General features: G+C 40.0%; 1 long non-coding RNA gene across 1 annotated transcript in view; it reads right to left on the bottom strand.

The window, feature by feature from the left end:
• The window catches only part of LOC124153527, a 142,219-nt gene that overhangs the window by 87,862 nt on the left and 38,951 nt on the right, over nt 1-15,406 (bottom strand). The window contains exon 2 of the long non-coding RNA XR_006863677.1: nt 6,495-8,023. This is a non-coding gene — a long non-coding RNA (uncharacterized LOC124153527). The remainder of the gene's footprint in view (nt 1-6,494; nt 8,024-15,406) is intronic.

The following is a 15,406-nucleotide window of genomic DNA, read 5'->3' as shown; positions in this document are numbered from 1 at the left end:
GCATGGGAGTCTTCCCAAAAAGCGTCGCTAATTTTATCCTCATGCCTTGATTTACCCAAAATACTCAGGCATGTTGTTAATTCATATTTTTATTGTAAGCCCATATTATATTTTTCAATATTGAAGTATAAAAAACGTTTTCAGCATACTCTCCCAATATATTTCTCCAGGAAACTTTTAAGATATGTACGGAGCTGACATAATTTTAGTTTTCTACGCTCTTTAAAATATTATATTGCCAAATACCAGGAGGGGTACACCCAGTTTACATAATTTAAAGGGTCACAATATTCCAATATGGGACAAATTTGCATCGCGAATACCAGTTTGGAAACCTGATGAACCTTCCTTCAATCGACACGCCGCGGCGCGCCGCGTTGGTACTACTTAAAATCTGTCATTCTAAGGCGTTTGCTACAGATGGGATTCACATGGGTGCCGACACAGTTTCTTTCTTTCATTTTTCATCCCTTTATATTCAAAAGTACCAAAATACTTACGAACCCTTTTACTTGCCCAAAGATTTATTACTCTTCTTAAGTGCCAGTTTGGGAAATTCCCCTCATAACTTCACACGCATTCGTAACAACTGCCTTTGGAAGCAGGCACGCGACCATCACTCATGAGACAATGCCGCCGATGTAAGAGGAGACAGGTAACATGCTTCTCCATCGTCACATGCATTAAATATTTCCAAACATTTCCCACGTAGCAGATGGGGAGAAGGTGATACTAAGGACTTTAATTAGACACATACGCGTCCTCCGCATGTGTGTCCGCCCTTATCACCGAGTTGTGCACGTCGTACACGCGCGCGCGACCCCGTCTCTCCTTCGCCGACTTGATCATCTGACTCGTTGCCGCTTGCGTCACAGGGCGCCACACTTTTGGAACGGGAATAGTACGCAGGGGGGTTGAGATGTGGTGTTGGTGAGGGGAGGGGTAAGGGGGAGAGACAGATGCGGAGGCTATGCATCCTCTTAAGATTGCGGCGCTCTCCGTCCCCCTGACAACGCCCCCTAAGTACAAGACTTCATCATCTAAGCCTCCCGCAAACTTGTTGTTACCTCTTACTTTCGCCTCCTCTTAATAAACCCCGAGTTCCTTAATGACCCAGTCCCCCCTCCCCATCCGCGGCGTTTCCGGTTAGCATCGCTGCTCCATTAATACTCGGCATTTTAACGTCTTCCACCATTTGGGAGCATCTTTATAAGGAACTCTTTCGCCCGAACCTGACTTTCACCTTAACATCAATCCAAAATCTCTTTATTTCGCACCTCCTTCCTCCTCTCTCCATCCTTCGACTTCGTCGCTTTAAGCCTTACCTTCCAAAACAACTTCTCTACATCTCCAGCGATAGGGAAACTTATATACGGAATTCGGATGATGACAAATGATACTCTAAGAATATGGATTACGTTCTCGGAAATAACGAAAAATAAATCGATGGTAGTTAGTTATTTAGCATTATAATTTGCATCATTACCTATGTCTGTCAGATTCTTTAAATGGAAAAAAATATAGATAGATTTTTAGGGATAAAAGATTTTATATGTTGGCTGTTAGAAATCCTGGATCTAGTCTATTTGACTTCATAGTTAACTATGAAACTGCATGGTAAGTACAAAGTAGTGTCACTGAAAATGCTTAGCGTTCGAAAATTACATCCATCCCAGCACTTCTCCTTAGGCTTTACGGCCGTACCCATACGCAGATTTAATGAAATCAATGAAAATTGAAATTTAAAAAATAACGAAAGTAGTAATTCGATAAGAAATATTCAAAATTCTCGACTGTCATCGGTCTTTTTAAGCTGAAAGTAAAACTTCTCCATTTCCCAAATAGTATAGGAAGTCGCAAACGTTTGAATTCATTATAATGGCATGGTCCTTTATCGCGCACGGGATCAGTTGCAGCAAGCTTCTATTTTAGAGCTATGCTATGCAATTTATCTTAAATAAAATTTTTTATGAAGGCTTTACATATGCGATACCTTTGTAAAGAAGTCAAATTAAAATTGATTATCAAGATTGCCGTTCAATCGGATTAATGGGATCAAAGAAAAACATGTTTCAAATCGCAAGGAATCCCCAATGTAATGAAATTTAGCTCCATACTCGAGGTCACACCTTAGATGAATGTTACACAATTCCCTGCCTTCAGGTCACCATATACGCTGGGGAAAATATAACGTTGCTGCTTTCAATTATTGGACGCATCGACCAATTCCTCATTCACACTTGCTGAACTTCTCATTTTTCGACCATAACACCTTCACCGACGTATATTGCAATAGAAGTTTCTCCAGATGGCCTCTAGATTTGTCTTTTCGCTTTCTTCGCTCCTTAAATTGTTTATAACAGTCTCCAATCGCATCGCCGACGGGAAAAACGATCCAATTTCATGGGAAAACAAGCTACAATAAGGGCTGTGAACCTAAATTTATGTTCGTGATAGTGTTATCTGCAAAATTAATGCCTTATCTTTGCTAATACTCATGATTGCAAGTACTTTACTGTAAATGTTAGGACTAAATGGATCGCTATGCACAGATCTACGGACATCTGTAAAAACGATAAAAATGCGGCCAACGCGGCAACATAAATCAAATTGCTAATAGATGGACTGAGGCATCCTCTATTCCCATTGGTCTAGATTTCTATACTCCGCGACCTAAGAGGCCGTAAAAATATTGATGGCGGCAAGTCACAAGAATCGCTTGATTCGAGCGTGCATGGAATTTGGAATGTCCAATTCCAACGGAATCATCACCCTTTTTTCAATCACACGCTCGATGAACGGAGATATGGAATCAAATACCTAACGTTTATTTTTCATGAAGAAATAATATATTTAGTATTGTTAACCGAAATTTATATTCATTCATAGCTTTTCAATGCTACCCCTCGCGAGTGCAAATAAGACATTATAAATATTGAGAGTAAATGAATTGGTCTGCACTCGTCGCCATGCTGCGGACAATTTTTAAAGCAGATTGAAATCCACCCAAAGTGAACATATGATTACAAAAATTAAAGTAAATGAGTAATTCGATCAAAAGTACTCAAAATTCTCAACTATCATCGACCTTTTTTAGCTGAAAGTAAAAATTCTCCATTTCCCTTCTGACATGTGAAGTCGCCATTCTCTTGAGTTCATAAATATAAAATGATCCTCCATCGCGCGCAGTATTAATTCAAATAAGCTTGGCTTTTAGGGGATGAACCAAGAGCTATGCTACGCAATTTTGATTAAATATAAATTTGAAATTAAGGTTTTACATACGTGTAAGCTTTTGTAAAGAATGAAGTCAACTATCAGCCATAGAGAAACTGTGGAGCAAAATGTCGAGTGACAAAAAATATTGTACTACATACTAATTTTATTTAAAAGTTCACAATGCACGTTTCGATTGCTTTACAATCATCATCAGGTAATCGGATGGGTATATTAAAATTGGTGGGCAGTACAATATATATATATGATTTGGTAAAGAAGTCTAATAAATTGAAAGAATAGCTCTCTGGTTTCCAACCGCATGAAGGCGTGCATGATGCTAGCCAATGTTTCGTTGGGAGACTTTTCCAACATCCTCAAGGCTAATGATGAGCGAAGAAAGCGAAAAGACAAATATAGAGGCCATCTGGAGAAACTTCTATTGCAATATTCGTCGGTGAAGGTGTTATGGTCGAAAAATGAGAATTTCAGCAAGTGTGAATGAGGAATTGGTCGATGCGTCCAATAATTGAAAGCAGCAACGTTATATTTTCCCCAGCGTATATGGTGACCTGAAGGCAGGGAATTGTGTAACATTCATCTAAGGTGTGACCTCGAGTATGGAGCTACATTTCATTACATTGGGGATTCCTTGTGATTTGAAACATATTTTTCTTTGATCCCATTAATCCGATTGAACGGCAATCTTGATAATCAATTTTAATTTGACTTCTTTACAAAGGTATCGCATATGTAAAGCCTTCATAAAAAATTTTATTTAAGATAAATTGAATAGCATAGATCTAAAATAGAAGCTTGCTTCAACTGATCCCGTGCGCGATAGAGGACCATGCCATTATAATGAACTCAAAAGTGTGCGACTTCCTATACTAGTTGGGAAATGGAGAAGTTTTACTTTCAGCTTAAAAAGACCGATGACAGTCGAGAATTTTGAATATTTCTTATCGAATTACTACTTTCGTTATTTTTTAAATTTCAATTTTCATTGATTTTATAAAATCTGCACACCCTCACCCGGTTGGATACCCGAGAGAATTGAATTCTAGATATTAAACGGGAAAAGCTTAGATTGTTTAGGTCTAATAAAAATTAAATATCCAGGCAAACGTAAATGTAGCGTCTAGTGGATGGAATAGGGCCTCCTCTATGTATTACCCTTACCTTCACCCTCCACCGCACTTCGCTTTTCCCCCGCGGTCTTCGAGTCACGTGAACCGAGGCCCCCAAATGGTCTCTCTCCGCCTCTGCATCCCCTCCCAGGCACGCCCCCACTTCCATATACCACCGCCACACCTATTTGCGTCCTTTTATACCCCTCTCTCTCTCTTCCTTAGCCATTTCTCCGGCACCACACAGCCACCACTACCACTTCTACTCCTTCTTTCCGCCGCCGCCTGCAGCAACATAGCGAGCGCCGCGCCGCCGACTCCTCCTGCATTCCATTTACGAACTGCCAGAACTTGTTTTGTCTGAGGGCTGTTTTCCCGCCGAGAACGCTATCCCGTGTTATGTCTGCCAAAGGGTTTTCGTGCATTTTCCCTAATCTTAGAGGGAGGCGCACTTAGCTCGCGAGCCAACTCTAGTTAACAGAGAGTAGGCAAGGATCCCGAACAGCATGTTATAGGCTTTAAAAAAGGAAGACATACATGCATGCACGTGCGAGTACAAAAAAATTGGGGCAACGTCTAAAACACGACAAGTTTTGCACTGGAGTGACTAAAGAATAGGGAGATATTCTCTTCCGCTAGATTGTTCGATGGTTATATTCCTTAGGATGGAAGATGACCTGATAGACTTATTCTGGAAAATATCTTCGTCTTTAGGTCGACAAGGAGTGTGACAGACAGGTGAGAAGATTGGTGATAGGCACGAAGATCTCAAGAAAGCAATGATATACTCGACCAGGCTTCTATGGTTCTACGAATAAATCGCGACATATCTGTCATATATACCCATTGAGCACTTTATTCTACAAAAGACTAATATTTCTGTGAGAATAGTAATGAAAAAATAGGGGTGCCACATTCACCAATCTTTAGATATATATTGAGACACATATAAGGCACGTTGTGAATGATCATATAAACAATTATAAAGGCCTGGTTACACGGTACATTAACACGTGCAAGTTAACGTACGTTTGCGTGAATGATTTTGGTGGACCGGAACGGAACATGTACGAATGCATGAACCGAATTAGAACAGGTTCTATTTTCTGTACATATGCATTCGCAGAAGTTGGGTGGTTACATGGTGCATTTTGGCGTTCATCCTCGCGTTCATACATTTAAAAATTAACCCGCATGTGTAAATGTATCGTGTAACCAGGCCTTTAGTTCATATGCTTTCCAGAAAACTAAAGAGAAAATTAATTTCTCTTCGTCTAAAACTTTCACGAAGTGATTTCTTGATATTTTGCATATAGAATAGCGATGACAGTCAGAGCAGTTTTTCTTCGTGACACGTTGTGACCGAACACTTATTTGGATTACAACGCCAATATTAGTAACCCCCATATAAATGGTGGTTTTCACTACTTCAGAACACGAAAACCGAAAGACAGAAAGAACTTGAAGATTTATATGAGAGTTACATCACCACTTCAGTTCCATTACAACAACTATGATAGGGACCAATGTTTAATGCCGATCCAAACTTATATAATTGCATAATAAAATAAGTTCTGACGAAGTGAAATACATTGCAGAGATCATTTACTGCAGCATATTTGACGAGTATTGCAAAATAAGAGAGATGGATTAAAAAACCGAGAGTTTCAATACTTCATTTCTTACGATAACAATACGATAATATTAGGTCACTCCGTTCACTGCTATTTAAAACCTGGTATTTTGAACGCTTAGTGTAGCTACTAAATTCATTTATAATTACAAATAAACTATGTGAAATTTACAGAATTATTTTCGCAAAATTTTCCAAGCCAAACATAGTAGGTTTAAAGGTGATAAAATTGATGCAGATCATGTGAGCTCCAGAGAATAAATTATGAGCAGCTGAATTTGCCTAAGTACTTCTGATTCAGTCGAATTAACTTAAAACTGTCGCCGAATGGAGAAATGGAGAAGGTGCTTCACAAAAATTTAGGCAGGAAAAAAAGTTGTACGGTACCTATGTGAATTGGATGTATTCATCATAACAAATTCTGGCTTAATCTTCGTCCATACATTAACCATTTTTTTACAAAAAAAAAGAACTATCAAGAGCCAAGACAATAAGAATGGGAATTTGGAACTTACCACTCGTTGCTTCTTCAACTTTCTCTTGGGTCTCCGGGAGTCTTCCAATTAAACCGTAAAGGTTCCTTCATTGGCGTCACAATCACTATAACAAGTTCACTCTGATTCGAAATCTTTTCAAAGACCATAAAAACAGTGTCTTTATTCACAATTATTGAAAAAACAAAAATACACACGCATTGAATATTTGAATAAATAGAGTTTTATTAAGAATTTGCTAAATTAAAGAGGTGATACAAATTTAGCCACGCAAACATTAAGTTCCAGACAGGCTACGGGAAGATATTGCTTTGCACGCACTTTACACAACCAGCCTTCACTAATGTAGAGCTAATTTCAGCATCCAATCACAGTTTTTTTTCACTTAAAACAGAGTGTCAAAAGACAAGTAAGTAATAATATCTCCTTACGGTGATAGGAGTCGTAGTAAAACTGTTATAACACTCGCAGAACAGAAAAAGAAAGGGAAGAAAAAACGTAAAACCGAGCGCAGTCAGCCACGGTTGAGGAAAGAGTGAAATAATGTCCTCCCAAACTTGAATTATTTCTCACCGACAAACGAACAAGACAACACGACCGTCCGAGAAATCACTACCTCACGCCTTCATTTGGGTTACAGGGAAACCACTAAAACACAAGTGAAACACTTCACAAAAGCACGGACGACTAAACCGTGGAACACAGTCAATTGAGGGCGGGCGAGGGAGCGAGGAGAACGGGCCGTTCTCACACTCTCGAGTTATTTCACTTCGCAAAAACGAAAGAGACAAAACGATTGTCCGGCGCGAAGGTCAGCGCGACCTTTCAACCCCTCTCGCCTTCCCCGACGGTGACTCCATGCCGAGAGCGAAGAAACAAAGGGCGGTCGCAGAAGGACAACGCAGAGAACGCCCTCCGCCGTCCGTCCGATCACTTTTCCCCACGAATCACACACTTCTTTCCCTTTCCCTGGGGTCACTAAAGGGTCGAGTGGGCGTAATGCACGTTCACTCCTTCCCTTTCTTGTGCGACTCTGATTCCGTGGCGCGGGTCAAAAACCACCGCCGCGGAGAGAAAAGGAACAGCCGTCGAGAGCAACACAATGGTATGCTGCTTACACGAGTCCGTCCTCGAGTCACGAATCCACACTTATCCCGGGCGGGCACGGCAAATTGGGCACACCCACACGAAACGATCCGCGCGCTTTTCGAACAAGTATAAAGGTCCGACACACCCGATCAGGAAGAAGTCCGGAAGATCACGGGGCGGCCGGTATCGTAAACGAAGACACGGACATCTGAAAGGAAATTCCTGACTGCTTTCTTCGGTCTTCACGGAAATCGAACCTGAAGCGGCCGGGATCTCGCTAGGGGCGTTCGGGCCAATGAGAAGTCAGAGAGTCCGACTGCGGGAGTCGAAGCTGCTGGGAGACCGAGCCAGTAGTCGCCGGGGCGCTCACGTTTGACAGCCGACGGGCTGGAGTTAGGACTAGTCGAGGCTGGCCAACCACATTCCGAATCGCTGTAGGATTATTCCTAGCCCCAACCACACTGTAATAAAAAAGGGAAAACAAATTAGCTGCTATTCATTTGTTTCTTCGCCAAAGAAATTTGGAATGAGCTCACTACCCATCAATGCAATAGTAAAAATGTTACTAAAATAGGGGCTTCATGATTGCACGGAAAATGAGGATATAAATTGGGTCGCCCACACTTTAAACAACCAGAGTTCTAAGTATAAGGGAAGGAAGATGATGATTTTATGATGAAGAAACGAGATGAAATGAGCAAGACAACATTGCTCGATTCCAAAGCCTTCAACAGTAAAACTGTCCTGCCTTTTAATCACCGCGGATAAATGGTTCTTTATATGACAACATGGAGCGGGAAAACTTTTTTTCCGAGTTCACGATGACACTTTTCGGTCAATAGCACATTTCAGGGTTAAGACATCTCATAATCACGCCTCTACCCCGTGCGCTCGCAATTAAACGATTAAACTAATCACTCCAATAGTCTACTGATCTAGCAAAATCCTCCTGCCCTCTTCAGAGCAGTATTTAAAAAGAGGAAGGATAGATGAACACTGTAAAAACATGAACTTGAATTGATAACATAGAGTGTAAAAATAAATTTCAAAAAGTAGATTGTCTACAGAGGCTAATGGTGCTGAACTTGAAAAAGAAATAAATATTCTACCTCCCTGGCGTGACGCGAAGGGACAATTGTCTCGAAACGCGTGCACTCTTTCCCCGCCCGGAGAGAAAGGAGATGAGCCTCGCGACGCGACCCTCGCTGACAGAAGAAAGGCACGGGGCGCAGCAGGACAAGTGCGGGCGAGCGAGGAGGGAGACACGGGAAGAAGAGGGTGCACGCGTTTCCTCCCCCATCCCCAGCCGCCTTCTACAATTACGACACAACTCCCCACCCACGCCTCCTTCCTTCCTTCCACACCCTCTTAAGTGCAACCGTAGACCTCTCCCCTTCTTATCCATCCCCGAGCCCCTCCACCTATTGTGCCTTGTATCATCCAACGTGTTCATCTTTACGGTGGTGAACTTGACCACAGTCTTATTTGAGTTTTATTTTGAAAATAATTTATTCATATAATGAGTATGTCCTCTTATAAACTAAATAGCTGATAAAATTTCGTAACTTTAAATAGTAATTTTTATTAAAACTATCCTATATCGTAGAAAACTACGACACGAACTCTAACCAGGAATCAGTGTCGTAGTTTTGGCATTAACAAGGACTAAAAAAACGCAGAGGATACCGCAGTCAATGTTGAAAGTTAATCTCTGGTAATGATTGTGGCCTGATTATGGTAATATTTCTGTTAGAACACAATTCGATGCTCTTGAATTATTCGAACTAGGATAGAAAAAAATGACTCCCTTAGTCACCTTAATCGTTTAATCGTAATTAATAATAACGCTAAATTAAAAAAAAATTATATTGACCAATACCAACAGTACTTTCAGCAACGTGGAGTATTTTTAAGATGCGTTCAAAATTTATATCAAAGTTGATTAATGCAGGCTAGCCAGTATTTACGGTTGGAAATAAAAGTTGGAACGCAATTCCTTTGTCTGCGGCTTTTCGTAAGTGTGCTCAGGCTTTCTCTGATGCATGGTATTCATTATAATATGCCTGTTCACTTATATCTAAAATAGCTGTAGCCCTTTCACCCAAGAAAAAAAGTCTGTTTAACGAGCAATTTTTGTAATACAAAGAATTTAAGGTTGAATAACTAATCATTCTCTACATGGATAGTGCAGTTAGCGTGGTGGAAACCAGACACCACACCGTTCGACAAAAACGAGAAGCAAGAGATAGGGGAAGAACGAGTAACTCATAGGAGTGGAAATAAAATGGCAAGAGGTTAGGGTGCGGCGACTTACACACCCACCACTGCAAGGGGTAGGAAGGGGACATGTATGGTTTTCGCCCCTTAAGCTTAGTGGAACTGGAGTCGCTGAAGCGGAGCATATTATTTTTTCCGAGGGATAAGGGGATGGTGAGGAAAAGGATGGGGGGTTTATGGATGGAAGACGGACGAGTGCAAGGCATATGGACGTGTAATGGGGCGACTGAGTGCAAGGGGGGAAGCGGAGAGGTGATAAGGTGGATTGGGGAGCCGATGGGGATGGCGCGCTTTGTGGAGTTCACTTTTGACGAGAACAGCAGGAGGGAGGAATTTGAGATGGGCACATTGATGAGAGTGAGCAAGTGGAAAACATAAAAAGGGGGAGAGGAAGAGAGTCAAATGCGGAGGAAGAGACAATGTCGGAGAGGAAGAGTGGTGCTGGAGTAGGTATCTCGCGATGGGGGAGGGTGAGTCAGTCGTCTTCCATTACTCCTCTCGTTCCACGGAGATCCTCCTCAGCCTTGTCAACATGGCCACCAGGCGCTCGAGCGTCTCAACCACTAATATAACAATGGAGGATGCCCCATTGGCCTCTAGGTTTGCTGTCGTTCGCTGCGGATGTAAATGAACTTACAACTGTGGCCATTTGCGTCGCTGACGCGATGAGTGATCCGAATATCACGGTGAAAGGAGCTCTAATTACGGCTTTAAGCATAAATTCTGGTATATTATGATGTAATCTACCAAATTCATTCATTCTCAATGCTACTCCTCGCGATTGCAAGTACTATAATTCAAATATTAATACTGGGTCACCACATTCACATATCTGCGGACATATTTTAAAAACGATTAAAATGCGCCTTACGCGGCAGCATAAATCAAGCTTCTAAGAGCCTGGAGCCTCCACTATGTATTCCCGTTCAATTCAATTTTGATACTCTACGACCTTGGAGGTTGACAAAATACTGAGGCTGACAGGCCAGGTCAGGCGAATCGCTTGTTTCGAGGGCGTCAGGAATAGCTAAAGTTCCCTTACTTTGACAGAATAAGCATTAGTTGTTCAATCGCATGCTAAATGAAACGGTGTGATGGAATAAAATACTTGACGTTTATTTTTCAATTCAAATGCCTAAGGAATCCAGTGAATTCAGAACAAAATTAAGCCCACATTGCACCTAGATTGACAAGGAAAAATATTGGTGAGGTAAGTAATCTGTAAGACGATACGCACATAAAGAATTCGAAAATAATACAGACGTAAAATACGCAATTTTCCTGGTGTATGATGCTGATAAATCGCTTTCAGGTATGCAGCAGGGTCTACACATTTGTAACATAATGTAAACAAGCCACCATGTTGTTTGTAAATAATTTAAAACTTACAATGGTAGTATATTCAGATTTTCCTAATTAAAGAAACTTCTTCCCTTTCTTCGTGTTGAAGAAATGTCTTTGATTTCTCACGCCTGTTTAATTATTAAAATGATCTCTTTTGGGCTGCATTGGGGAAATAAATTCATGCAATGAAAGGAAGAAGCAATTATGGAATTTCTTAAGATTGTAACTATCTTTTAAGGAAGCAAAGCTAATGACGCTGGCTATTTTGTGTCAGCAGTAGTGAGATAACGATTGGCATGGAATAACTTTGCGTTCTAAGGCATTTTTCCTCTCTCACTAAAATGCCACCTCGAAGAAAAACTATTCATGCCAGTAAAAAAGAAATTAGCGTAAGAAGAATCCTTATTCTGAGAATCAGAAGGCCGACTGCGAGGATTGTGCAGGTAATATCCTTAACAGCGTTGTCACGTTACACTTCCTCGCTTGGTTTGACTAAACCTTTACTTTTTCTCTTTCTGAATTGGCACGAGCACTGACTTTGAGTTACGTGATACGTGCGATACCCGGAAAGGTTGAGAGGATTACGAAATCACTTCATCGCATTAAATTTTTATTCAATCACAGAAACAGCCATAAACCTTCCTTAATCTCTGAAAGGGGAGGGGGGAGAAGAGATTTGCCCCTCAGCCCACGCTTATATTTAAGCAATCCTTTCCAGTAAAAAATCTTTGATTTTGTATGGGTTTGGCGCAATCTTTAAATCCTACCTAGACATAGAGAAGGTGGAAGATAATAGTAAAAATGCTCCTGAGGAACTATATCATTTATTCAAAGACTAAAATATTTAAATATTTGAAAAATCAACGACATTTTCACTCAGGGAAGACAGCTTCTAAGTAGGTGTTTATTTCCTACCAAGTTAGCTGACGTGAAATCGGCGCTTATTTTTCACTTAATATTTTAATTATTTTCAATAACGTCAAAACACGGAAAAAAATAATCAAAAATTATTGTCAGCAAAATTTCCAAAATAAAAAAATTGTCATTCTCTTATATTTAAGCATACGCTAGCATGCGCATTAGCTCCACTGTCTGCGTTTATCGAGGCAAACCAGTGATTTCATAGCTGTTAGTAAGTTCTCCCTGTTTTAATAACTTCCCCGATAAATTTCCATTCATGCATTCCCTCTTTGCTTTCATCCCTGATTGGCATGGTTTCACATATGCTCTTATGCTCTTCAGACATATAATAGTGCATCCTCCTTAGACCTTTTACATCTAGAAACTTACCCTAGGTACATCACTTCTCCATACAACATTATTTTTTTCCTCGTTAGATCTGGCTTTTACATATTCCTTTTTTTCCTATCATAACCAAAGTATTATCTATAAATACTATAAGTTTGCCATAGTATTTCACTTAAAATATGGTGAAAATTTAAAATATCTCTCGAAATCACCTATTCAATTTTATCTTTTGCTTTCTGCTATAGTTATGCATTTCACAGCAATCAACTGCGTAAAGTGGGGTTTTCAGTTAATAGGTAATAGATTAAGCCAAAAATACTCTGTAGCTTACGTACGGCTTGCTCTTAATATTAAGAAACAATGAAATTGCAGATAAATTTGATTTGCTTAGGCGATTGGCATATGTGTCGCAAAATCATAACAAGATAACATTGAAATCTGATTCTTTAATAAATCCCTTTAAAAAATTATGGTTATCCGGCCAAAAAGTAAGTATTATTAATGATCAGACTAGGAGAGTGTTTAAAGGGGCAGAAAAATGGGTAAAAGTGGAGCTTTAGATTCATGTGAAATTTTCGAGAGAATCACGAAACTTTGGCAATGATGCTTCCCACACCTCTAAACTGCCGTAACTTTCGGAACTATTTGCAGACACCCTGAATCCCGGCTGAAATATTCGGTGCCATGTTATTAGAAACTATTCCCAGGAAATTATGCACCCGCCTACCGACAGACATACCGGACCCCGGCGCAATACACCACTCCCTTCTCACGACATAAAGCAGTAACAATTTAGTCCCTGCAACCCTATCGTCCCCTAACCTCTATTGTCTCTTTTAGGCGACACTACATCCAGCTCCGGATGCTTTCACAAACTAACTACTTCCCACTCGGTCCTACAGATTCTTCCTTCAATACATCTCCGCCCTGTCCGTCGTCTTCCTGCCTTCACTCCACCCCATCTAAGTCATTCGTTTCGTCCGACATTTACGTACCCTCCCCCTTCCTCATTCTTCCTCCTAAAAAATCACCCCTAGCTTTTCGACAGATAGGACACAACGTTTCCAGTCCATCTGGTTCCACACGATAGACGTGCAGCTGATTGGGAATGACTGCTGAGCAGGAGGATTGGAGGAATGGCGTAGTTTACCGGGACGAAGAGAGAGGAAGGCCCAACTCGGAGGGAACTTTGCCATGAGCGGTATAATCAAACTATTTTTCAGATATCACACAGTACCTATATTTGCGAAGAAAATTGAGATTGAAATAGTATTGTTACAGAAAAAACGTGGTAATTTATAAACTAATGTATATTTTTTCGCAGACAATTGAGCTAGCATTACATTCTTTGTTGAAAAAGAATAATCACGTAAAAACTTGAGAAAAGTTTTTCCACTATATTATGCAAGGTTTTCCTTCATTTGAACATTTAATCAAAATAATGAATTCGCTTTCAAAGTCAATATACGATAGTAATTTAAAGCATGATTTTGGAAGTAAAGTTACTATACCAGCAAGCAGTCAATTATAGATTTGGAGAAAACTATAATTTTGCCGTCAGCGATGACTTGGCTTCAGAATTATAATATTTGGGGAAGGGCAAGTATTCGGTTGCTTGGATAAAAATATAATCTACGCCACCGAGTCTGATAGTAGAGGATGGATGTGACGATACCAGGAACAAGTAATAGAAATGTGAAAAGTCGGAAAAGATGAAAAATCTGAGGGTGAACTTGGGGAGCGGGACAGGATGGATGACCCTCCACCCTCCGAGCGTATGGAAACAGTCTGAGGCGTCACCTTACGTCAGCACTTAGTGGGAGAACTTCCGAAGGGGGGGAATACTTCAAAATGAAAGTCAACTCTTGAGATAGTGTCGAGTAATATCCATTTTATTACGGTAGCAAGTGCGAATAAGTGCCCGTTTGCCGTACAAATATTACATTTTCCCACCCTCTGAATTCTAATAACTACCATGCCTATGTGACGTGATGTAATGGGAGAATTTTTTAAGCGTTTACAAAGAAGAAGTATTATTGGTATGTCTCTCCAAATCCAACTATCTCATTACGCGATGAAACTAACAACTTTCGGTTGTGACTTTCAGCAAGGACAAGCCTCCATATTTCTAAGTTACGTCAAGTGAACGGAAGGTTGATCAATTAATGCGATTTCTTTCAATTCCGATTTTGATCCTTATGCTAATATTTTTCAATTACTTCATTTAAATAAAATTGCCTGTGACATAGTTTTAATTATTCTGAATTCTGAAATCTCCTCTCCATAAGAGTGCATTACCTCGAAAATACACGTATTAGTTTACTTACTCGACATCTCATTGATAACCAGGTCAGTTTTAAAACTGTATAGGAAAATAAATTTTTCTGATGGAATTCGTAATAACATAAACATGCATGTTCATCTATTTTTTAACTATGTTTAACTAATATTCATGCCAATCGCTAATTTTTACAGCTATGTTCTTGAGGCGAAGATGAAAAAATATTTAGACATTGAGAATACGTAACAACTTCTTCCATGGATTTGACTGGAAGCGCAGGATGTCACTTCAATTGGAGAAGGTAATGGTGGATTCCCCAGTAGTACTTAAGATTCAATCAACTCAAGAAGTATACGCCTAAAAATAAAAAAGCTAGTATCATATTTTGTCCTTTTTCGATTTTAATGCCCTTTTTTACCGCTCGGAACACCATAGAAATGCTTTGCAAGGTCTGTCTCCAGAGGTGGAATCCAAGAAAGAAATATGAGAGAAAAAACAGAGAAACACGAAAAATGTAGAATTATTTCTTGATTAATAAATTTTTTTTAAATTTTGAAACAATAGGGGAAATAAAAATTAAATAGTACAGCATTAAATATACGGTTTATCGAGAATAAGTATCAGCTATTTTACGGTAGTGACGCATGGACGATAAAATCGGCGGAGGAATCAAGGTTGGAAGCTTACGAAATGT

The sequence above is a fragment of the Ischnura elegans genome, chromosome 1, assembly GCF_921293095.1.
Source record: "Ischnura elegans chromosome 1, ioIscEleg1.1, whole genome shotgun sequence".
Classification (NCBI taxonomy): domain Eukaryota; kingdom Metazoa; phylum Arthropoda; class Insecta; order Odonata; family Coenagrionidae; genus Ischnura; species Ischnura elegans.
The sequence above is the reverse complement of the archived record's forward strand: the minus strand, read 5'-3'. Positions and strand labels throughout refer to the sequence as shown.